Genomic DNA, 25,528 nt, shown 5'->3' on the forward strand with positions numbered 1-25,528 from the left:
TTTAAATTTATTTATTTTTTTTATTTTACAATATTATATTGGTTGGTTTTGCCTAGTATCCATGTTTGTTGTATAGATGTGGCAAGTGTTTAGGCATCATAAGAATGTACAGGACTTAGCTATTTGGTATGGAAATTAAGAAGGTGGAAGGTGGGACTTCCTTGGTGGTTAGGAACCTGTCTGCCAATGCAGGGAACATGGGTTCGATCCCTGGTCTGGAAGACCCCATGTGCCATGGAACAACTAAGCCCATATACCACAACTACTGAGCCTGAGCACTAGAGCTGCAACAACTGAGCCTACATGCTCTAGAGCCTTGCTTCTCAACAAGAGAAGCCACTGCAATGAGAAGCCCTCACACCACAAGGAAGAGCAGTCCCTGCTCACTACAACTAGTGAAGGCCCACGTGCAACAATGCAGACCCAGTGCAGCCAAAAATAAATCAATACATGATATTTTAAGAAAAGAGAGAGTGGGGGGTGAATGCCAGATATAAACTGTAAATTATTCTTTCCACATCCCTCCTCTTCTTTCTTCTTTCCAATAGCCATTTACAAAGCATTCCTATATACCAGATATTGTGTATGGCAGATTGCAACATCTGAAGATGATTTTATCCCAAATGTCCTTCCAACAAAGTGATGTTGATACTCCTCCATTAAATAATGAGTGTGAACTGCCCCTCTTTCTACCACTGAATTTGGGCCTGAAACAACATTGTGTCTAGGTTCTCATAAATATTATGTGATGGGAGTGACTCTGTGTCACTTTTGAGGTTAGATCATAACATTTAACACAGCTTGTGCCTGAGCTGTTCTCTTTCAGGGCAATAGCCCTTAAACTCAGCCACCATGCTGTGAGGAAGCCCAAACCACACGGAGAGACCAAAAGTAGACATAGTCCCGCTTCAGGTTTCAATCAACAGCATCAACTGGCAGACATGTGAGCAAGGGAGCCTTTACATGTTTCCAGAATTTGTCACCTTAGGTGGTGCTGAAGTGTAAGAGATGAGCTATTCTCATCAAGCTCGACCTAATTTGCAGATCTCTGAATAAAATATATACAGTCATTGTTTTAATCTAATAATTTTGAGAAAATATATTAAAAGTTACATAAACATTCTATTCTATCATGGGATTGCAAAGTTAAAATATACTAATTCTTCCTTCCCAGTAAGATAGTCTCATAAATTAAACACATAAATGCCTATTAGTAAAATGAGGCTAGCATAAAAGGAAAACATGTTCATGGTTATAACAGAATCAGGAGATATAGCAGAAAGATAGCTTTGTTAGTGATTGATGTCTCTTTCATATGCTCATTGCCTACCTGCAAGAACATCTAAAATCTTGACATATGCCATACTTGATATTGTGGACTGTATGACTTTAAGACTCTATACTACGTGCTGGTAGATATGACCATTTTTAAGCAACCAGCCACTGCTGAGATATCTCAACAAAAGAAAAAAGAAAATATATTCCTCCCATATGTATAAATTGTTTGGAAGATACAATTAAGATATAACATTTCATCAAGCATAATTGAAAGAGTCAATATTGGGTGCTCCTTACTGACTGAAGTTCTATTAACAGCTGACTTTATTAATCCATCCTTGCCAATATGGATAAGAATTTGTACACCATATTCTGCCTTTCTGATGCTTAAGTGAGCAAGTGTTATCTGTATGACAGTTCATAAGTCCTGCAGAAATCACAAAACAAACCTCAAACTACTGTCAGATTTTCTGGGGTCAGGTGCCATAGACATGCAGTGTCCTGACTGTATTCTAGGTGACACTGTGTCACAGTGGCAAGCTGGGGCTTCATTTCCATGAATGTGTGGATGCCCAGTCATAGTGACTGACACTGTGTTTTAAAAAATAACAAATTGCTTGGTTTAAGAAGCAGATGTTTAAGATTGGTATCTGTGCTGTGAATGAGCCCATAACAAGGACTCTACTTGGTCTGGAATGGGAGATAGCTTGGTTATTAAGGTCTGAACTTAGTGCCTCGACAACCTGAGACGCTTACCAGAGGATTATAATATAACTGAGTAGGAAAAACTCAAGGGTCTCACAGTGGATAGTTTTGTTGAGCGGTTAACATAAAGACTTTGCATCAGATGAACCTGGATTCAAATTTATGCTTAGTCATTTATTTGCTACCAAGCTACTTTGTCTTTAAAAGCCTCATTTAAAAGCAATGGCAAGATATGAGAATGTGGTTAATATTATTGCTTTGGTATCTGGGATGCTATTAGCTGGATATGACATCACATGCAGGTGTGGTGCCAGGTGAAGAATTTATATGGGAGACAGGGATTTAGGAGTAATGATTGCATAAGATGAAGCGTGGGAGTGTGTTACTCAAAGATCCAGAGATTAAAGCAAAAGAAACGTATTTAGCATCATACATACACCACACAGCATATAAGGGTGGAGTAGAAGAGGAAGAGCCAGAAGAATTCAATACATAGGAAGATGCAGACAGGAGGGGCAAGGATCATGGAAACTTAAAAGCAGAGTGTTTGGTCTAGAATTTTACAAGGTAGCAAGTGAATCGGAGAAGGCAATGGCAAGCCACTCCAGTACTCTTGCCTAGAAAATCCCATGGATGGAGGAGCCTGGTAGGCTGCAGTCCGTGGGGTCGCTAAGGGTCGGACACGACTGAGCGACTTCACTTTCACTTTTCACACATTGGAGAAGGAAATGGCAACCCACTCCAGTGTTCTTGCCTGGAGAATCCCAGGGACGGGGGAGCCTGGTGGGCTTCCGTCTGTGGGGTCACACAGAGTCGGACACGACTGAAGTGACTTAGCAGCAGCATCAGCAGCAGCAAGTGAATGATAGCTTACTTGCTATCAGTCCATATATCTGTATTCCATTCCACACTTTCAGTGTTTGTGGGGACCTCTGTATTGTAAATGGAATATTTAGCCTGGCTAATAACAACTGTAAAACAAGCAATTAATCCTTAATATATTGGAAAGGAACGGCTTCCCCATAGGCAGATATTTCCTTAGGTAAGTGGTAGCACAGTTAATCTTTATTGTAAGTTACCAGCATGTTAGAATTATTTATCTTGGAATGGATTCTTGCGAATCCTGCTGTTTTCTTCCTTATATCTAGTGACTGCCATGCTGTGTGAATAGGTGGGTCTGTTCTGGTTTGAGCAAGGACCTGATTCAAAGGAGAGTAGGGGTCCATTTCCAAGGAGAGGCATTTCCTAACAAAGCCCTGTGGGGGGGTTCTACCTCTGAATCTTCCTAGAAAAAAAAACGTGAGATGCCACCTTCATTCATCTCTCCTTCGGAAGGCAATCTTCTGCATGCTATTAGAGATATGCTAATTGTCATGCCTAATTACAAAGCCTGTGAAACACTTTGAAAGAAAAGAAAAGAAAAAAAAAATCTTCCTTACATTAAAGGCAAAAAGAGAGAGAAATTGACAGTCACTTCCCACCTAAGGCTGTGAAAAACCTCCTGGCTGGATAAGGCAGACTAATTCCAGATTTCAAATCCTCGTAGTAGGATGAATGTTCAAAATCGGGTATATTCAAATTTTTTGTTATATTCTTTCCCCCAAAATGATAGGAAAATGAAAGGGAAAATAAAGTCAATATGGTTGGAATTTTAATAAAATATGGACTCTATTAAATAAGTTGGGGTCTGTCTTTAATCAATGAGATGGTCAGGTAGAGTCTATTGACTTCTCTCTTCAAGAGGGAATTACCAGCTCAGAAGTGGCTGATGTTATTATTACTGGGGTCCCCCTACATTATTCTTCTTAAAATTTAGGGTTCATGTGCTTAGTCACGCTATTGTGTCCAACTCTTTGCGACACCATGGACCATAGCCTGCCGGTTTCCCATGTCCATGGAATTCTCCAGGCAAGAATACTGGGATGGGTTGGCATGCCTTCCTCCAGGGGATCTTTCCAACCCAGGGATTGAACCCAGGTCTTCTGCACTGCAGGCGGATTCTTTACCATCTGAGCCAGCAGGGATGCCCTAGAGTTCATAGTAATTTCAGTGAAGCTTTGAGTGAGTTCAGTGTGCAGGAGTGGGGCATGCCATATGGGTCAAATGGTGGCTTCAGAGTGCACTGAAACGACTGATATGAACAAGGTTGTCTGCAACTGGAGTGCAGACTCTGGCACTGCATCCCTGCCATGCTTTGTGCTGCCTGTGGGAATCCCTGTGCCTCAGTTTCCTTTTCTGTAAAATGAGAGTGAAAACATTGATACCGTCCTCATACCATGAGGTTTAAATGAATGGATGTAATGACATCAGAACTGTGTCTGACACATGACTGTAAATAAGTGCTTATTAGGTAAAAAGAAGCCTAAGCTCCATAAGCCCATGAAAGCAGCATGACCTTAAGTTGGGGCACTGTTGTGCAAGTCACTGGGCAGAGCTGCAATTCTAAGCACTTCAGGTGTTGATCTTCACCTCTCCCAGTTTCAGGTGCCCACAGCGCTGCTGGTCGCCAGCCTTGACCGTATGCTGAACTAAATGTAAACCATGCCACCATACAGCCTGATACAGCACCTCTTAAATGGACTTATCTGACTCCTTTTATTTCTCAGAAAACAGCCACATGACTCCCCCGTCTTCTATACCACACAACAGGCAGGCGGCCCTCCCAACATCCTTTACTTCTTCTCCCTCTCCGTATTTAGTCGCTCTTCAGTCACTCAGTTGTGTCTAACTTTGCAACCCCATGGACTGCAGCACGTCAGGCTTCCCTGTCCTCCATCATCTCCCTGAGCTTGCTCAAACTCATGTCCACAGAGTCAGTGATGCCATCCAACCATCTCATCTCTGCCACCCCCTTCTCCTCCTGCCTTCAATCTTTCCCAGCATCAGGGGCTTTTCTAATGAGTGGGCTCTTTGTATCAGGTGGCCAAAGTATTAGAGCTTCAGCTTCAGCATCAGTCCTTCCAAAGAATATTGAGGACTGATTTCCTTTAAGATTTACGATTTGATCTGCTTGCAGTCTAGGAGATTCTCGAGAGTTTTCTCCAACAACACAGCTTGAAAGCATCAATTCTTCAGCGCCCAACATTTTTATGGTCTAACTCTCACATCCATACATAACTACTGGAAAAACCATAGCTTTGACTAGACAGACCTTTGTTGGCAAAGTAATGTCTCTGCTTTCTAACATGCTGTCTAGGTTGCTCATAGCTTTTCTTCCAAGGAGCAAGCATCTTTTAATTTCATGGCTGCAGTCACCATCTGCAGTGATTTTGGAGCCCAGGAGGAGAAAGTCTCTCACTGTTTCCATTGTTTCCCCATCTATTTGCCATGAAGTGATGGGGTGGGATGTCACGATCTTAGTTTTTTGAAAGTTGAGTTTTTAGCCAGCTGTTTCACTCTCCTCTTTCACTTTCATCAAGAGGCTCTTCAGTTCCTCGCTTTCTGCCGTAATTATTCACTTTCCCCTTATTACTCACATTTCATTCTCCCTCCCTTAGAATCAGACCCCACGACAAAAACCCGAGGAACTAAAGACATCCCCATTTCTGTATATTCTACCTCCTCCCCTCCCTCCTCCCTCAAACACCTCTTCAAAAATGTCCCTTCCCTCCTCATAAGGCCTCTCAGTGCCCTCTCACTGATATTTCAGGAGTAAAAGGCTGGTAGCTGTCAATTCCCTCTTCCTCCCTTGATATGCTCACAAAGGTAAATGATAGGAGTCTAACACGGACACATTCAGCATTCACTCATTAAACAAATATTTACTAAACTCTAGGAAAGGTGTTGGGGGAAATAAGTAAATATACATATGTTTTGTTTTCTCCAACTTTTATATAAATGGGAAAAATTTAAGCATGTGGTTTCTGTACATGATTTTATTTCATTATTTTCTGTCTTGATATTTTCAAATTAGTCCTTAAAAGCTTGTGATGTTTTTTTGACAGAGAAATGGATAAAGAAGATGTGGCACATTGAATATTCAATGGAATGTTACTCAGCCACAGAAGAGAATGAAATAATACCATTTGCAGCAACATGGATAAACCTAGAGATTTTCACACTGAGTGAAGTAAGTCAGAGAAAAACAAATATCATGTGATGTAGCTTATGTGTGGAATCTAAAAAAGAAAGGTACAAGTGGGTTTATTTATTTACAAAAATAAAGTAGCAGATATAGAAAAAATTAAGGTTACAGGAGAAGAGAGAGAGGGATAAATTGGGGGACTGGGGTGGATAAAATAGATGACTAATAAAGACCTATTGTATAGCACAGGGAACTCTACTCAATACTCTGCAAAGGCCTACATGGGAAAATAATCTAAACAAGAGCAGACGTATGTGTATGTATAACTGGCTTACTTTGTTGTACATCTGAAACTAATACAGCATTATCAATTAGTATATGCCAATAAATTGTTTTAATTAAACAAATAAAAGCTGGTGATGGGTTTAAAATACATCTGTCAATGGAGTATGTTATATTTCTGTGATCAAGAGGTGAATCCATTCTCACCTCCAGATGGTGGATCAGAGGATTACTGGCTAGTTCTGCCCCTTTCTCAACCAGGGTATCAGAGCACATTTACTTTGGGTCGTACTCTTCCCCGGAAAATCCCATGGATGGAGGAGCCTGGTAGGCTGCAGTCCGTGGGGTCGCTAAGGGTCGGACACGACTGAACGACTTCCCTTTCACTTTTACTTTCACACATTGGAGAAGGAAATGGCAACCCACTCCAGTGTTCTTGCCTGGAGAATCCCAGGGACGGGGGAGCCTGGTGGGCTGCCGTCTATGGGGTCGCACAGAGTCGGACACGACTGAAGTGACTTAGCAGCAGCAGCAACAACTTCTTGAAGTGTGCAGATATGTATGGCAAATATGCATTAAATCAAAAATTAAATGAAAAAAGTAGAAAAGATAAGTCCAGCTACTCTCCACAGAAATATGGGAAAGGCTTAGAGACTCAACACACAGAGGCTAAAAATAAAAGATGGCAGAAGTGCTGTAGCATCACTTCTGAGGCTGGGTCTTAGCAGTCTTACATGATCTTAGAAGGTCACATGGCTTTCATTGCCACGCCTTAGGACAGTTGCTTCTCAAAATCCAGCTCCTGTGCTGTGAGATGTGCTCTCGTTGAGGGTCCCAGACAAAGTTCAAGTGGGCAGCCATGGTCCTTCAGAGGATTTCAAGCCCATCCTTGTGTACACTCAGATGGCGTCACAGAGCAGAAAGGAGCCATCTGCACTAACTGCAGACAGATGATCCAAATGAAAAACCGCTCTGGCTTTGACCACGTGTTCTGTGGTGGTTTTTGCACAGAAGGAAATCAGAGCAGCCACAATACCATTTGGTGTGTCATTCCCCTCCCTTGATCTACAATCCAAATCTCTTTCAGGATCCATGTTCCACCTCCAATAAAGAGTCCATCCCCAAACTAGCTTAAATATTTTCACTTGCAGGTTTTATGTGCATTTGGGTCCATGGAGGTTTCTCTGTATGGATGCTGGTAAAGATCTTAAAAGGTCACACAGGTTTCAGCTGGCATTATTTGGGGGTGTTTCCTTTCCCCCATATAACCTTGACTGAGTAATTCCTCCCTTGAAAGTTTTGGCAGGCACCTTCCTCTACCATGCAATAACAAGAATACTGCACTTAGAGTCAGAAGAACTTTTGTGCATCACCCCTCCTGTGCCTTCTGAATTTATTATCTCTCAGCCTCTATTTCTCAATTCCTAAAATGGTATTAAGTTAATATATGCTAAAATGTATTTGAGAATTTATTTGAAAGTGCTTTCAAAGGTAAAGAAGTACTATACAAATTTATATATTATTATTATTGTTAAAGATACGTGTATCATAATGACATGTTAGAAATATCAAGGGGATATTTCAGGGTAGTAACTAACAGCTTTATTACAGATTCCAAAGTGGACACAGTGTTTTTACAGTTCCAGTCCAATGTAATAAATGTGCAGGTGCAGATCACCTGATGAAAATAATGTTTCAGTTCAGTTCAGTTCAGTTCAGTCGCTCAGTCGTGTCCGACTCTCTGCGACCCCATGAATCACAGCACGCCAGGCCTCCCTGTCCATCACCAACTCCCGGAGTACACTCAAACTCATGTCCACAGAGTCGGTGATGCCATCCAGCCATCTCATTCTCCGTCGTCCCCTTCTCCTCCCGCCCCCAACCTTTCCCAGCATCAGAGTCTTTTCCAGTGAGTCAACTCGTCTCATGAGGTGGCCAAAGTATTGGAGTTTCAGCTTTAGCATCAGTCCCTCCAATGAACATCCAGGATTGATCTCCTTTAGAATGGACTGGTTGGATCTCCTTGCAGTATAAGGGACTCTCAAGAGTCTTCTCCAACACCACAGTTCAAAAGCATCGATTCTTCGGCGATCAGCTTTCTTCACAGTCCAACTCTCACATCCATACATGACCACGGGAAAAACCATTGCCTTGACTAGACGGACCTTGGTCGGCAAAGTAATGTCTCTGCTTTTTAATATACTATCAAGGTTGGTCATAACTTTCCTTCCAAGGAGCAAGCGTCTTTTAATTTCATGGCTGCAATCAGCATCTGCAGTGATTTTGGAGCCCAAAAAAACAAAGTCTGACACTGTTTCCACTGTTTTTCCATCTATTTCCCATGAAGTGATGGGACCAGATGCCATGATCTTTGTTTTCTGAATGTTGAGCTTCAAGCCAACCTTTTCACTCTCCTCTTTCACTTTCATCAAGAGGCTTTTGAGTTCCTCTTCACTTTCTGCCATAAGGGTAGTGTCATCTGCATATCTGAGGTTATTGATATTTCTCCCAGCAATCTTGATTCCAGCTTGTGCTTCTTCCAGCCCAGCGTTCCTCATGATGCACTCTGCATATAAGTTAAATAAGCAAGGTGACAATATACAACCTTGACGCACTCCTTTTCCTATTTGGAACCAGTCTGTTGTTCCATGACCGGTTCTAACTGTTGCTTCCTGACCTGCATACAGGTTTCTCAAGAGGCAGGTCAGGTGGTCTGGGATTAATAAGCTTGCACATATACTAGTGTCTTTGAAAATAGATTTCTATTTTGATTTGGAAACAGGTGTTTGGAATATGTTTTTCAATAAGTTGAACAATGCTTATTCATGAGGAATTTTGATCTTGTGGCAGCTGAAGTTAATATTGACCAGATTGAATTTACATACCAGGCCCAGGACTTGAAAATCACGCTGATTCTTAAGGTGTCAGTAATTTAGTTATTATTATTAGCACAAGACTCTATGGGGCATTTTAATTGCAGATCATAATGACAGAACATTTATAACACTGCTCATTAATACATTATTTAATGCAAACCTATGAAAAATGGAATTGCTGTTAAATGAAGTGTACCTGATAACATTCTAAGCAATTCAATTTGTGATAAAAATAGGGCCACAATGTTTGAGGATATGGAGTAGTCTAGGGGAATACTAGATATAAGAGCAGTTTTTAAATATGAAAATTACCTTAGTATCTAGTATTTTGAGCCATTTGCATCATTAAAATAATATCTAGCAATTCAGTATGGTTCATTCAGTTTTATAAATGTAGATGCTGGAGGAAAATTCCTCCACTATTAATTAGCTCTATGCAGTTGGGCTGATTGTTTAACCTGCCTGAACCTAAGTTTCCTTATCTACAACACTGAGCAATCACGCAGTGCCCGTCTGTGGCAGAGAATGCTAACTGTTCACATAGTCTTCTGTCTCAGTGCTGCTCGCTGATGCCTTTATGACCCTGGAGCAGGGAACACCTGCCACATCTCACCATGTGCCACACACACTTTGAGCAGAGAGAAGAGTGCTCATTGTCCTGTATCGAAGGAAGATGCCCCTACGCAGCACTGTAGGCTCTTCATCTCTTGGTTAGGAGGTGCTCCATGTCCAAGGCTGGGAGGAAGGGTACTGGAGACTGAGCTTGGAGGCTGCCTTTTCCTATAAATAACACTCATCATCTTCCTTCTCAGCCTGTTTTTTTTTTTTTTTAGTTTTGTCTTTGAATTATTTTAAAATGCTTTATATATGTGTGTATATATATATATCTAACTTAGCCGGATTTGGTTTTCATTGTATATAACTCAAAATCCTCAACAATTACAGTATCCGCTGGTGGCTCAGAATCTGAGCAGGTTAAGAATCTGCCTGCAATGCAGGAGCCGCACGGTCAACCCCTGGGTTGGACGATTACCTGAAGAAGGAATGGCAACCCACTCCAGTATTCTTGCCTGGGAAATCCCATGGACAGAGGAGCCTAGCGGGTTATAGCCCATGGGGTCGCAAAGAGTCAGACATGACTGAGTGACTAACACTTTAACATCCTGAACATATATACAGGGACATTTGGGGAAACCTAGGAGAGCAAACAGTAATCAAGGTAGCTTTTCAATCAAGAATTAAAGAGTTGAGTTCTCCTCCAACATTGATTGGTTATGTAACAGGGTAAAACATCCTCTCTCTGAGTATCAGATTTTCACATGTAAAATATGAAGATAAAATCACACCTGCCTTATGTGGTTAAAATATTAGCCCAATCAATTTTAAAGAAACATACACAAAATATCCAATTACTATTTACTTAAAGGGAAAATAAGTTTAAGTTATACTGCTAACAAAGTTTGGTCCCACTGAAAAGAGCAGCTATTAACTTCTATACTCCACTGGGGAGACATCTGCTGCTGCTGCTGCTGCTGCTAAGTCACTTCAGTCGTGTCCGACTCTGTGTGACCCCATAGACGGAAGCCCACCAGGCTCCCCCGTCCCTGGGATTCTCCAGGCAAGAACACTGGAGTGGGTTGCCATTTCCTTCTCCAGGGGAGACATCTGACACAGCCTTATTTCCCTGGCAGGCTGACTTATTGCAGAAGACATACGTTGCAGTTACATTTTTGCTCCAGCTCTGCTAGGGTCTCTGCAGCAGGCCTCCTTGATTGTCCATGGAGTAGTCCTTAACATTTATGAAAACGCTGTGGGAGAGAAGTATTACAGCAGTCAATGTGTGTTAGACCAACTGTAAGGAGCTAACAGTAAAGGTCCCTGGGGAGTTAGAAGGGGTGGTAAGTGGATAGCTTAAACAGGATTAACTTGCTCTCCTCAAAACTGTCAAGCACACTCATCAGGAAGAACAAAAAGGTTAGAGACAGGGGAGCTTGGCATTTTTTTTTGTATCTTTTACAAACTTAACAGATATTTAAAGAAGACTTGATACAACAGGGAAATGCCAGACTTGGAGTAAGAAAACATATTTTGCAGGCTTGAAATTTCAAATCCAACCCTCTAACTCAAACATACTTTTACGTTATGTTGCTGCTAAGTCACCTCAGTCGTGTCCGACTCTGTGTGACCCCATAGACGGCAGCCCACCAGGCTCCCCCGTCCCTGGGATTCTCCAGGCAAGAACACTGGAGTGGGCCGCCATTTCCTTCTCCAATGTGTGAAAATGAAAAGTGAAAGTGAAGTCGTTCAGTCATGTCTGACTCGTAGTGACCCCATGGACTGCAGCCTACCAGGCTCCTCCGTCCATGGGATTTTCTAGCCAAGAGTACTGGAGTGGCTTGCCATTGCCTTCTCCAACGTTATGTTAGGTTCCTCTATAAAATGCTGGGAACACTCATTACCTTACATGGTTGATCAAATGAGCCTAAGATAAAATGGACGTGAAAGATGCTGAAGAGAGCACAATTTCCCATAAACAAGTCAATATTCAATTCTGAATCTGGATGAATAGAAATCAAGAAGTTTTGAATATGAAGAATGAGAAGGGTTTAAAAAAACAAACAAAAAGAATCTCTAAAAGAAGGGAAACAAAGAAAGTGGTTTTCTGCCTGGAGATATCTTCTGGACCACAATGCAGGCAGAATACCAAGGAGAGGATGGTGTTCTCGCTGAACTGAAAATACAGAGATTGAAATACAAGGAGTAACAAGTGATGGCAAAACACCAGACAGGAGAGCTACCCAGAGAAAGAGCTGCTAATAACAGAACAGTGTTATACTCTTGAGTCACCTGATGAGCATTAAGCTACAGAGGGGTAGGGATCTGTAAGCCAAATGATTCCAAAATACTGAAGGGCTAGGAGGCAATGCCAAAGAATGCTCAAACTACCGCACAATTGTACTCATCTCACACGCTAGTAAAGTCATGCTCAAAATTCTCCAAGCCAGGCTTCAGCAATATGTGAATCATGAACTCCCAGATGTTCAAGCAGGTTTTAGAAAAGGCAGAGGCTCCAGAGATCAAATTGCCAACATCCTCTGGATCATGGAGAAAGCAGGAGAGTTCCAGAAAAACATCTATTTCTGTTTCATTGACTATGCCAAGGCCTTTGACTGTGTGGATCCCAATAAACTGTGGAACATTCTGAAAGAGATGGGAATCCCAGACCACCTGACCTGCCTCTTGAGAAACCTGTATGCAGGTCAGGAAGCAACAGTCAGAACTGTACATGGAACAACAGACTGGTTCCAAATAGGAAAAGGAGTGCGTCAAGGCTGTATATTGTCACCTTGCTTATTTAGTTTATATGCAGAGTATATCATGAGGAACGCTGGGCTGGAAGAAGCACAGGCTGGAATCAAGATTGCTGGGAGAAATATCAATAATCTCAGATATGCAGATGACACTAGCCTTATGGCAGAAAGTGAAGAGGAACTCAAAAGCCTCTTGATGAAAGTGAAAGAGGAGAGTGAAAGGGTTGGCTTGAAGCTCAACATTCAGAAAACAAAGATCATGGCATCTGGTCCCATCACTTCATGGAAAATAGATGGAAAAATAGTGGAAACAGTGTCAGACTTTATTTTTTTGGGCTCCAAAATCACTGCGGATGCTGATTACAGCCATGAAATTAAAAGACGTTTGCTCCTTGGAAGGAAAGTTATGACCAATCTTGATAATATGTTGAAAAGCAGAGACATTACTTTGCCAACCAAGGTCCGTCTAGTCAAGGCTATGGTTTTACCCGTGGTCATGTATGGATGTGAGAGTTGGACTGTGAAGAAAGCTGATCACTGAAGAATTGATGCTTTTGAACTGTGGTGTTGGAGAAGACTCTTGGGAGTCCCTTGTACCGCAAGGAGATCCAACCAGTCCATTCTAAGGGAGATCAGTCCTGGGTTTTCATTGGAAGGACTGATGCTAAAGCTGAAGCTGCAATACTTTGGCCACCTCATGTGACAAGTTGACTCACTGGAAAAGACTCTGATGCTGGGAAAGGTTGGGGGCAGGAGGAGAAGGGGACGACCGAGAATGAGATGGCTGGATGTCATCACCGACTCTGTGGACATGAGTTTGAGTGTACTCCGGGAGTTGGTGATGGACAGGGAGGCCTGGCGTGCTGTGATTCATGGGGTCACAAAGAGTTGGACATGACTGAGCGAATGAACTGACCTGAACTGAACTGAAGCTCTGCCAAGACGCCTGACACAGAAAAACTGTGAAATAATGGCATTATTTAAAACACTATGTTTGTTGCACTTTGTTGTATAGTTTAAGAATCTAATATCCCTGATACTTGATACATTAAAGGAATGGTTAGAAATATCAGAAAGTACTTGTTTTCCTTGTCAGCCTTATATTTCTTAGTAATGTTTAAAGAAAGCCACTTTGGTATGCAAACCTGCTCGTTGGTATTTTTGTCTATGTAGCACCTATTTTTCTGTTGTTGGGATAAGAATTAAACTTGTTGTAATGGTTATACAGACTTCAGGGGAACATAACATACAGTAGAGTAAAAAAAAATATACAGGAAACTCACAATGTTTTCTGCTAATATACTTCTGAAATGTTAGGTATTATTATTGTGGTTGTCTCTGTTAAGACATCTGAGGAAAGAGATGGGGGCTAATTTTTCTAGTCCATTATCAACAGTCCACCCTAAATTGATCTTCTTTCACATCCAAGCAGAAGTGCTTTATGTAAGAAGCTGCTATATCTTTGGTTGCCCTGGGGAAACTTAAATGGCTAAATCCTCTTGTAATGTTTCTCTCCACACATAATGAGATTATTAAGCAGCCCAAGCAGTCTCTAACCTAGAAAAAATTCCCAAATGATAAGACTAAATTTTATATTGCTCATTTTGAGTAAGCCATCTCTAATTCATCGCTGAATGAACAGCCTCATAATGAGTTCTTACTCTGGGTCAGTTACTCTGTTATTAGAAGCACAATGATAAACAAAATACCACCTCAAACCTCTGGGTACTTATAAACAATTTGAAGTAAAAATGGATACAGAAACAAAACATTCCTTCTCAGGAGGCATTAAATCTAAGAGAATCAAGATCATGTGTTAAAATCAAGAAGGATAGACACTCAATTGTTGAGTCATTCTTTTGTACCCCAAAACCTCCAGGGAATTTTTCAACACACCTGATTATCATGACACATTTTATTAGTTAAGGCAACAGGGCTTAAAGATTTGAAGTGACTTCCCCAAGGTCATACAGCTTGTAATGCACAGACTCAGGGTTCTCAGATTTTCCAGCCGTCAAATTCAATGATTTCTCACCTAATCATAGTACTAAGATTCTACTTTCAATTACAAATAGAATCCAATTACATGAAGCTTTCAGTGGCCATTTGCAGAATTTGTCTTGTTGCTTTCCTGTTGAACATCAAGCTTATTCTTAAAATACAGATCCAATATTCACAATTATAGCCTAGCTTCCCTTTAAATACCCTGTCATGAAAGATCCCAGATATTTCTCCAGCAAAGATGAGTTTGCGCTCGGCGGAGAACTGCAGTTCAGGCTCTGAAAACATAGTGAGCTGCATGCAAGTCCCCACAAAGTGAGAGAAGAACATTTTATAGATAGGAAAATGAAGTTAGGGTGGCTACAGTGAACAGAGTCCATAGTTTTTCACTAGCTGAGACTTGCAGGAAAGAAGAGGACTTTGTCTTCTTTCTATTGGGCTTTATCTTCACAGGGCATGAGAGCTCCCCGTCCTGGTCTCTCAACTCTATTGACTAAGGTTTTTGTTTATTAATTTTTTTTTAATAATTCCCACAAACTGTTTTTTTCTCCAGAGCTTCCCAGGTGGTGCTAGTGGTAAAGAACTTGCCTGCCATTGCAGGAGACACAAGAGACGCAAGTTCAATCCCTGGGTTGGAAAGATTATCTGGAGAAGGAAATGGCAACCCACTCCAGTATCCTTGCCTGGAAAATTCCATGGAGAGAGGAATCCAACGAGCTACAGTCCATGGGGTCATAGAGAGTCGGACATGACTGAGCAATGGAGCACACACATATTTTTTTCTTCCATTTTATAAAAAGAAAAGTTTCAACACGTTTTTGTGTTGCATGCTTTTTCTTATTAATTAGAAGTTACTCCTCTCATAGCAAGAGCTTCCGTTTCTTCATGACTCTACACCATCCTCTGCCTTTACTAAATCTTTCCCATCTTCCTGGGCTATATTAGTTGCCATCACATTTCTGGTCTCACAGAACTTTTTATTTATGTCTAGTATACTTTCATTTCATTATACGGGAGACACTGCTGACCCAGTGTCCTTATGACTGGATTCTGACACCTTTCTGAGGACATGTCTATCTTAAACTTCCTTGCACATCTAGCCCTGCTTCACACAGTGTGTGCTGAAAACTGTTTGCTGAGAGGAAGTTGCAGAATTGAGACATGTTTTGATAGCTAAAGGCCCTAGACTTGGTATCTGCTCATTTCCTGTCCTTCCATGTTGTTTTGTTGTCCAGTCACTAAGTTCTGTCCGACTTTTTTCAACCCTATGGATTGTAGCACGCCAGGTTTCCCTGTCCTTCACCATCTCCTGGAGTTTGCTCAGATTCCTATCCATTGAGTCAGTGATGCCATCCAACCATCTCATCCTCTGTCACCACTTTTCTCCTCTTGCCCTCAATCTTCCCCAGCATCAGGTCTTTTCTTCATGGTAGATGAGCTAATATATTCTCAATAGTTTTGCCAAAAGTATAGAACATAATTGTTGAATACTATTTTTTACCATTTATTATCTGTGTAAACTTGGTTAGAATGGTTAAACTGTCTTGGATCTAGTTTTCTCAACTGCACAGCAAACATAATGCCACTTACATGAAATGATCAAATGGATACATAATAATGTCCTTCAGGTACGACATGCTTAGTAAACACCAGTTGTTTTATTAAAGCAGTGGGATGTCTACAGAACAGTGTATAATGGATAGTTCAGATTTCTAGGGAAAAATGTTTCTAGATAATAAAATGACAAACGCTTAAAAGAAGGTTGTTAAAAGACCTGTGATATTCCCTGCTGTGGACTTGCCTGGTGACTCAGTGGTAAGAATGCACCTGCCAATGCAGGAGATGTGGGCTTGATCCCTGGGACAGGAAGCTCCCCTGGAGAAGGAAATGGAATCCACTCCAGTATTCTTCCCTGGGAAATCTCATGGACAGAGAAGCCTGGTGGGCTGTGGTCCGTGGGGTCTCAAAGAGTCAGACATGACTGAGGAAGTAAAGACCGTGATGATTCCTTGCCGTACCTAGTCTTAATCACAGGATCCAAAGCTAATCAGATAACTGAGAAATGTAAAGAAAATAAAGTCTAATTTGTGTCTGTGAACAATTTTTAAGAGGATAAAATACAATAAAAGAAAAAGTTTATCTTTTTTGAATCATGCTTACATAAGTATTATTAATATTATTTTGGATTGAAAGGGTTAAATTCCTATTTATTTTGTCCCCAAATCATTTTATTTTTAAACAAATAACTCTCTCTTAAAAAAAAAAAGCTAACAATTCATGCAGGGAAAAAGAATAACATGCTACTATCCCCTTATGACCCTTTCAGAGAAATCATTGATTTTTTTTCCAATTGGCTAATTGATTTTAAGCAATTAGCCAATGAAAGTAACATGTAACTAGTTAATTAGCTTACTATCCAATGCTTCTCAATGTTGCTCCCTCGAGAGTCTTTAGAAAGCAGATTTACAGTCTTCTATGTATTACAGAAGTAACAGTAGAAGAAAGCCAAGGAATTTATATTTTGAAAGAAAATGAAAATGCAGGAAAGAAGGTTCAGAAAAATATCTTCTAAATACTGGTTCTTTGGAAGTAATTTGGTTTGCTTTAATAATTTTACTACACAACATGGGGGAATATATATATATATATATATAACCAAAAGTACTCATAATCTTACTACTTATAACCAAAATTAATAATTCCGTGCATTCTGCTCTAAAATTCACACACAGACACACACTTGCACACACTCACACTTCCAAAACCAAAATGTATTAATCAATACAGCTTATATACATTGAGTGTCCCATGGGCATCTGACACCATGCTTTAAGAGACAAGCATCTGTGGTACATGGTCTCCTGAAAAAGAATGGAAAACAAATGTTAATCAAATAATTGCCCAAATAGAGGCATCATTACAAATAGGCCAGCAATCTGTAAGGATCCTATAGATTATTCTGAGAGTGTGTAATGAGGACTGAGGATGTAAAGAAATCTTCTCCAAGAAAGTAATATTTTGAGCCAGTAGTTGGATGAAGAAAGAGCTAAACTTATAATAGGAGTGGGGGCAACAAAAGCAGTTACAGCAGGGTTAGAAGATACAGTCAGAGCTGTAAGCAGAATCGGACATGCAGGCTCTTGTGGAGACGCTAAGACACTTGGTTCGTGTCCCCCAAACAATGGCAGCAATTGTTGTTTGTGTGTTTCGTTTTCCTTCCATCAGTGGAGAAACACTCAGTTTTATGTGGCTTCAATGTGGAGAATATTTTGAAGTCAATCAAGAGTGGATGAGGGTAACCACATTGCAACTGTTGAGGAGAAACAGCAGAATATCTTTGTCCAGGGCAAAAGAAGTTGAGGAATGTATAATGAGATGAACCTGAGAGATCACAGATACAAACGGCAGGTCCTGGTGTACAGAGACCACAAAGAGGAAGGAAGAGATGGCGTGGAGAACCCCTGGGTCACACAGTGATGATGTGTACAGATGGGAACCACCAGGTAGGGCCCAGAGAAGGAGTATTAGTTGTCTTGGAGGTATTGAGACCATTTATGCAAAATGGCCAAGCATGGAGTTGGATCATAACTCAGAAAGCAGCTTGGGATAGCAATATAAATTTAGGAATCATCTGAAAAAGATATGCTGTGAAACTGTTAGCTTTGGCGAGATGGCCTAAGAAAGAGTAAACGTAAGAAGCTTATAGAATATAGCAATGATATTCACAAGTGAATAAGATCAAATGGCTGAGAAGTACATAATGATGTATTAACTCCATTGTGGTTGAAAAATAAAAACCAAAAGTTTAGTGAAAGATTTCTTTATACCCACCACAGTGGCAGACAATTAAAAAGCAGGATAAAACCATATGTTGGAAAATACACAAGGGAGACAGAAATGTCCATGGAAATTAGCATACCTGTGATCTTTTAAGTTTGTACAACAGATCTAGTTTGCTTTCTATTAGACAAAAGTATAAATAAAATGCAGAGTAAGGTTTGTGACCATTAGATATGTGTATCAGTAACCTTGGGGCTTTAGGAAAAGATGAGATTGATTCTGAAAAGGGTCAGTAATTGAAGAGGAGGCAGTGAAAGTACCCTGAAAGATGAGCTGGGATTAGATACGTGGAACAGAGAAATGAGGCCATACTCATCACCATACTTTACGTCCCATGTTCTTTCTGTGGAATTGCTCTGCTTCTTCACTGTAGAACAATGAATGCCTCCATGTGATGTGCGTCTCTGAATTTGAATTTCCTGATAACACTGAGCTGTGGGTATGAAAGCGGAAACTGGCCCTGCATCAGAGAAAGACTGGTGATGAACAGAGTGGATAGAGAGACGACTCTGGGTTGGGAACTTTGCTGTTGGTCATGACAGTACACACACAAGCTTGAGAATCACTCTATACAGCCGAGAATATTTCCAGGGTTAAACTATCAACAAAAATTGCCTAAAACGAAGAAGCACCCTGAGAAATAGTGAACATTAAACTAGAGGTGTAAACTTAGATGAGATGGGGTTGCAGCATGTGGGAATAAATCAGGAAGGACCTCTTCCATTCTGCTCAGCTTACACTGTGGGCTTTTCCTCCAGGTTCACAGGCCTGGAGAAACTCTGCTACAACAAGTCCCTGATTTGTCATGCAGAGAATGACTCATCACTGCTGCTATTATTTAGAATTCACTCTGTGGTTGGTAACTCCTACTAGAATGAATAATGAAACCAAAATAAATAACTACTTCCCCGCTATCCTTGACAAAACATGTCGGCCAAGCACATTTTAAAATCCAACACCTTAATTTTATTACTTATTAATCTGTAGAAAGTTGTTAGTTGTGATGGTTTTCCTAGAATTAGTTTTAATTAACATACTGGATCATTTCAAGTTTGTTTCTTTTGCACGAGATTTGAAAAGGACTGATTTCCTGAACTGCAGGCATGATTTATGACCTTATGAGAATAAAGATGTGTGAGCCATGACAGTGTCTGCTGTGGGCCTAAAATAATGTATGTGACTTTTTTTGTTAATCTCCTTCTCTGTCAATGAAATGTAAGATGGGTGAGAAGACAAGTCAGATTAGTTTCTTTGCTTATAATTATGTCTCTAAAGTTAGTGCGGCATCTGGAGTAAAAATATTTTCCAAGTCAAAAAGTAAATAAAGGGCCAAAAAACAAAACAAGATTATTTTATTCTTGAGGGGATGGAGACAGCAGTGGGTGGGAATTTTCAGAACAAAATGCTCCTCTTTTGTTAAGGATGGAGTTAGGTAGGGGAGGGGAACAGAATATAGCACAATGGAAACAGAAATGATAGCTATCTTTAAGAACTGTAGGTAAATTTCAAGCATAGTATCGCGTTGTCTCGTCAGGATGCCTGACATGCAAACAACAATGCATAAAATAAGCACGACAGTACTAATCATTTATGTGTTATTTTTATTATAACAACTGTGATTAAACACCATATTAATCTCAGTAATACTGCCCAATGAAAGTTATGGCATACATCCTAGAAGTTTATTCCTGGGCTTCCCAGGTGGCTCAGTGGTTAAAAATCCACCTGCCAATTCAGGAGACACCAGTTCCTCCCCTGGCCTGGGAAGATCTCACGTGACTTGGAGCAGCTAAGCCCGATCACCACAACTATTGAGTCTGTGCTCCAGAGTCCAGGAACCACAGTTACTGAGCCCACGTGCCCTAGAGCCCTTGCTCCACAACAGAAGCCTCCACAGTGAGAAGCCCGTGATCTCAACTAGAGAGTAGCCCCTACCCATTGCAATGAGAGAAAGCCATACAGGGATGAAGACTCAGCACAGTAAAAACAAATAAATAAAGATTAAATAAAGAAACTTACTACTTTTGTACACAATTCTAGGCTGATATTTTTCTGGTCAGAAGGTCACTTTTCTCTCCGTGGTGGCTCAGGGGCCTGGTCCTACCCGTCTGTGACTCGGTCATTCTAGGGTATTCATGTCTCCATGCAGTAGGCAAATGGGGGTGAGAGAGGAACCAGGGGCTCTTGTGGCAGACTCTACTAGCTATCTACTAAAATCTGTTTTTATTTCCTTTTTTCTTGGACACACAGCTATATTCGCATGTTCCAGCTCCATATACAATTAGGGGTAGCTATATGACTAAGCCCTCCCCAGTGATATGTGAAGGGAAATTGTGCCATGTGCAGACATGGCCCATAAAAACACTTTCATGGAGATCCTCCAGGAAATTCCTAGGGCAATTTCCAGGTTCCAGCTGACTGGCATGTTGACGCACAGGGTGATGTGGGAAATCCCTCAGAGAAGGCATTAGAACAGCTGTTGACTGATTTGTGAATGATCCCATGAGGGAATGAGTCCTTCCCTGGATTGTTAAATGAGAAATAAGTCAATTTCTTGTTCTTCAAGCAGCTGAATTTTGGGTTTATTTGTTACTGCCACATGGCCTACACTAACTAATACAATCATGACCAGGGAGGCCTATAATCTAATGGTTGAGCGAATGGACTTTGAGAGACATGAGACCTCATGTATTTGCCCAAGGTTAACCTCCTACAAGCACAGAGCTGAGAATCAAACCCAGGTCTACTTGGTCAATCTCTGCTGAATCTCTCTATCCGCCCTTTGTACAGCAGTCTCTCACACGTCTTTAGTTTTTCTTACACTATGGTTTCCCACAGGACACCTCCGTGCCCTTTAGAATTATCATGGAAAAAAAAGAAAAAGAAAAAACATAATTCTCTTGCTAACTTAGACTGTTTATGGACAGAACCAATGCTCAGCCTGGCTGGTCTTAACAGTGAAATTTTCATTTCAAATTCCTTCAAAGACTGAGATGTGGGCAGCTAGAAGGTTTTACGTCCCTTCAATTTTAGTCACAATAGCAGAATTTCACTCCCATTTAGAAAGTTGGAGGGCATGTGGCTAAGATGTATAGCTTTTGTTAGGACAGTGCATAAACAGCAATTTTGCTAATAAACTGAAAGAGGATGCTAGCTGAAAGACTACTGGCCACCTTGGAATAAATAGCGTTTCCCTGATTTAGTCTAACTGCTGAATTACTAACTCACCCTGGACAAGTTCTCTCCCTGAGCAAATTGCAAGATAAATTAAGTTTAATTCTATTTGATTCAACATGTATTTATTTAGGGTTCACTATGTAAAAATACATGGGAAAGAAAATTGAATAAGAAATGACTTCTGCCTGGAGGAACATATATTTTAGGAGGCATTAAAAGTACATTTTAAAGCACACGTAGCTTAAATTATCTAAGGAGTTTATAGGAAGAATGCATTACATCATTGGGAGGGTTGGAGTGATGCCCAATAAGAAATCTCTCCCAGAGGAAGAAGATAAACTTAGATACATGAGTAAGTGCCAGGGGCATAGAATGAAGATAAATATAATTTCAGATGGAAGAAACAATAACAACAAAGACATGGTCAAGAGAGAAGAACATGAGTTCTCCTTAGGAAAAGGGAAGGGGTTCGATTGGCATGTGGGAACTTCCTTGGTGGTGCAGTGGTTAAGACTCTGTACTCCCCAGACGGGGTCACAGGTTTGATCCCTGGCTGGGGCACTAGGATCCCATGTGCTGCACTGCTTGTCCAAACAGTACCTAAATAAATAAAATCTGGTTGTCAAAAAATGAAGGTCCATGTATTCCACTGTAAAATAATTTATAGCTGGAAAGACTGAAGGGCCTACTGAGTGCATTATGGATGGTGTCAGTGTAAACTCGGTACTTATAGTGTGTGAACTATAGTTTGCAAACAATATATCTAAAATGTATAAAGCACTCTCAGTCTTGAACAATAAAAAATTAAAAAAACATGACAACAAGGAACAGGTGCTCTGGGCATAATTTTTAACACTTTGTTGCCACAGATTTTACTGCACTGGGTGTATTTTATGGATAATCTACATCTCTCACTAAATCAAGATTAGGCCAAGGACCTTAATTTACTTACTTTCAATCTATAATCTTTGTAAGTGAAGGGAAGAATGGAGACTTAGAGGAAAAATGAAAAAGGAGAAGTGAAAAACTTGAGGGAGGAATAGAGGGGGGGTTTAAGAAGAGAAGCAAAAATACAGGAGGCAATTAATGCCTGAAGACAGTAGTATTATGGTGATGATGATCTGAAAGATTAAAAATATATATATAAGAAATACAAACTTTTAAAAAGGTTAGAGCAAATTCTATTTTCAATGTGAAATATGTCTCTATATCTATCTACCGATCCATCTACTCATCCATCCATCCATCTATCTATCTGTCAGTTCTACACTTCCTGCCTATGATTTAGTAACTGAGTTGTTTTCAGTTCTTCAAATATATTCTTCCTACTTTCTCCATGCTTTGATGAACTGTTTCATGTGACTCAATATGCAAGCATGGTGTGTTCACATGTCTGTTGCCCTCACCAGACCACATGCTCCTTGTGAGTGAGAGTGGCGTCAGGCCCATCCTCCCCTACACTGGGCTAGGGTACTATCCTTGTCTATGTGGAATCACTAGTTGCAGCCAATTATTCTTCTTACTAGTAACAGACGGTCATGAAGCTAAGCTCTGTCCTGCATTTTCATGTGGGTTTCTTGGTGACTATATCTATCAGCATCTTTATCCAGCTTTCTGTGTCCCCATTTGTCAACCCTTCCCTAGCTTTGTCATTAAATATATTCATTAAACATACAAACAGAACAGTTGGAGAACACTGTACACAGAAGATAGATAATATTTCTTGTTCAGATGCATTCAAGTTAAGACAGAAGTAGGAAATCACTTTTATGTGACAGATTTATAGTGTAATATTCCTTTTTTCTAAAAAAAAAATTCCATGCAGAACAAACTTCTTGTCTGTAGATGGAATCCTACAGCTATATTTTCCGTGAAAATAAAATTAATGGCTTATTAAAATCTCAATAAGTGGACAGGAATGGTGGGGAATGCATTGAGGAATTCTCTTTGAATGCATGTGGAGTGATCCTGATGGGATACAGTTCATGGCTTAGATGGGGATGGTTGGGAGGGCCAGCTCAAACTGTCCCCTAGAATAGCTGGGTGAAGATTTTACTTAGACTGTACATGGGAGCCCAGTCAAGACCAACCGGGTCCAAGGAGCAGATGTGGGGCTCTGAGAAGCAAACACTGCAGAAGACAGGAGTCTACCATGTGCAATATCATGTCATAATTGGAGAACATAGAGGGAAACCAAAACGGCCCAGGATATAGCCTGCATTAGGGCTTGGCAGTCAGGGGTTCTGCTTCCAGGAGCTGGCTCTAGGTCATTGGGTGTTTCCAGATAGGGGATGATGTAAGACAGCTTTAAAGTGAAAGTGAAGTCGCTCAGTTGTGTCCGACTCTTTGTGACTGTAGCCTACCAGGCTCCTCTGTCCAGGCAAGAATACTGGAGTGGGTTGCCGTTTCCTTCTCCAAGAGATCTTCCTGACCTAGGGACTGAACCTGGGTCTCTCACATTGTAGGCAGACACTTTACCATCTGAGCCAGCTTTAAATGTATAGAGCAAAGCTGAAGAAAAATCAAGAAGCTGTGTTTCAAAAATTTTTAAGTAATAGTAATACTGAGCTCCCACTCTATTTGGAGAATTATGTTAGGGACTGATATCCCAAAAGGTAAAACACTTAACCTGAGTATGCAGAGTGAGATCGCATTAGGAGTCCTATGAAATCATGCACCCAAAATATTTTACTATTTTACAAACACTTTTTTCAATGGGAGACAAGGACATACAGGACCTGCATCCTATGAATAGGAGAAGGCAAAGAATAACATTGTGGACAGTCTGCTAGAGGGAGGTGAAGCCACAGAAAGAGCCGGGTAAACACACTTGTTCCCCCATTCTTTCCACAGCCAGCTTTCTCTCAGGCAGAAGAGAGAAAAATGATTCAAGACATATTTGACCAGAAATGAAAATCCATTACTGACAGACATCTTGTTGAGCCACCTTTTCAAATAACCCCTAATGTGGCTGCTTTCAGTTGCTCAGTCATGTCTGACTCTTTGCAACCTCATGGACAGCAGCATACCAGGCTTCCCTGGCCTTCAGCATCTCTCAGCATCAAACTCATGTTCATTGAGTCAATGATACCATTCAACCATCTCATTCTGTCACCCGCTTCTTCTCCATCAGGGACTTTCCAATGACTCAGCTCTTCATATCAAGTATTGGAGCTTCAACTTCAGCATCAGTCCTTCCAGTGAATATTCAGTGTTGATTTCCTTTAGGATTGACTAGTGTAATCTCCTTGCTGTCCAAAGGAGTGTCAAGAGTCTTCTCCCGCACCACAATTTGAAATCATCAGTTCTTCATCTCTCAGCCTTCCTTATAGTCCAACTCTCACATCCATACATGACTGCTGGAAAAACCACGGCTTTGACTATATGGCCCTTTGTCAGAAAAGTGATGTCTCTGCTTTTAATACACTGTCTATGTCTGTCATAGATTTTCTTTCCAGGAACCTGTAATATTAAAATACATTATTTTCAGAAAGGCTCTTTTCAGTCAAATTTATAAGAAAAAAAAGTTATAATCTGAATAGCTGCTGTGTGCTGCTGCTGCTGTGCTAAGTCACTTCAGTTGTGTCCGACTCTATGCTACCCCATAGATGGCAGCCCACCAGGTTCCTCCATCCCTGGGATCCTCCAGGCAAGAACACTGGAGTGGGTTGCCATTTTCTTCTCCAATGCATGAGAGTGAAAAGTGAAAGTGCAGTAGCTCAGTTGTGCCCTACTCTTAGCGACCCCATGGACTGCAGCCTACCAGGCTCCTCAGTCCATGGGATTTTCCAGGCGAGAGTACTGGAGTGGGGTGCCATTGCCTTCTCCGAGCTGCTGTGTATTAAGACATATTTATAACTGCAATACTTTGGCCACCTCATGCGATGAGTTGACTCACTGGAAAAGACTCTGATGCTGGGAAAGGTTGGGGATGGGAGGAGAAGGGGACGACGGAGAATGAGATGGCTGGATGGCATCACCAACTCTGTGGACATGAGTTTGGGTGTACTCCGGGAGTTGGTGATGGACAGGGA

Source organism: Moschus berezovskii, chromosome 16, assembly GCF_049115385.1.
Source record: "Moschus berezovskii isolate FMDL1 chromosome 16, NW_MosBer_1.0, whole genome shotgun sequence".
Classification (NCBI taxonomy): Eukaryota; Metazoa; Chordata; class Mammalia; order Artiodactyla; family Moschidae; genus Moschus; species Moschus berezovskii.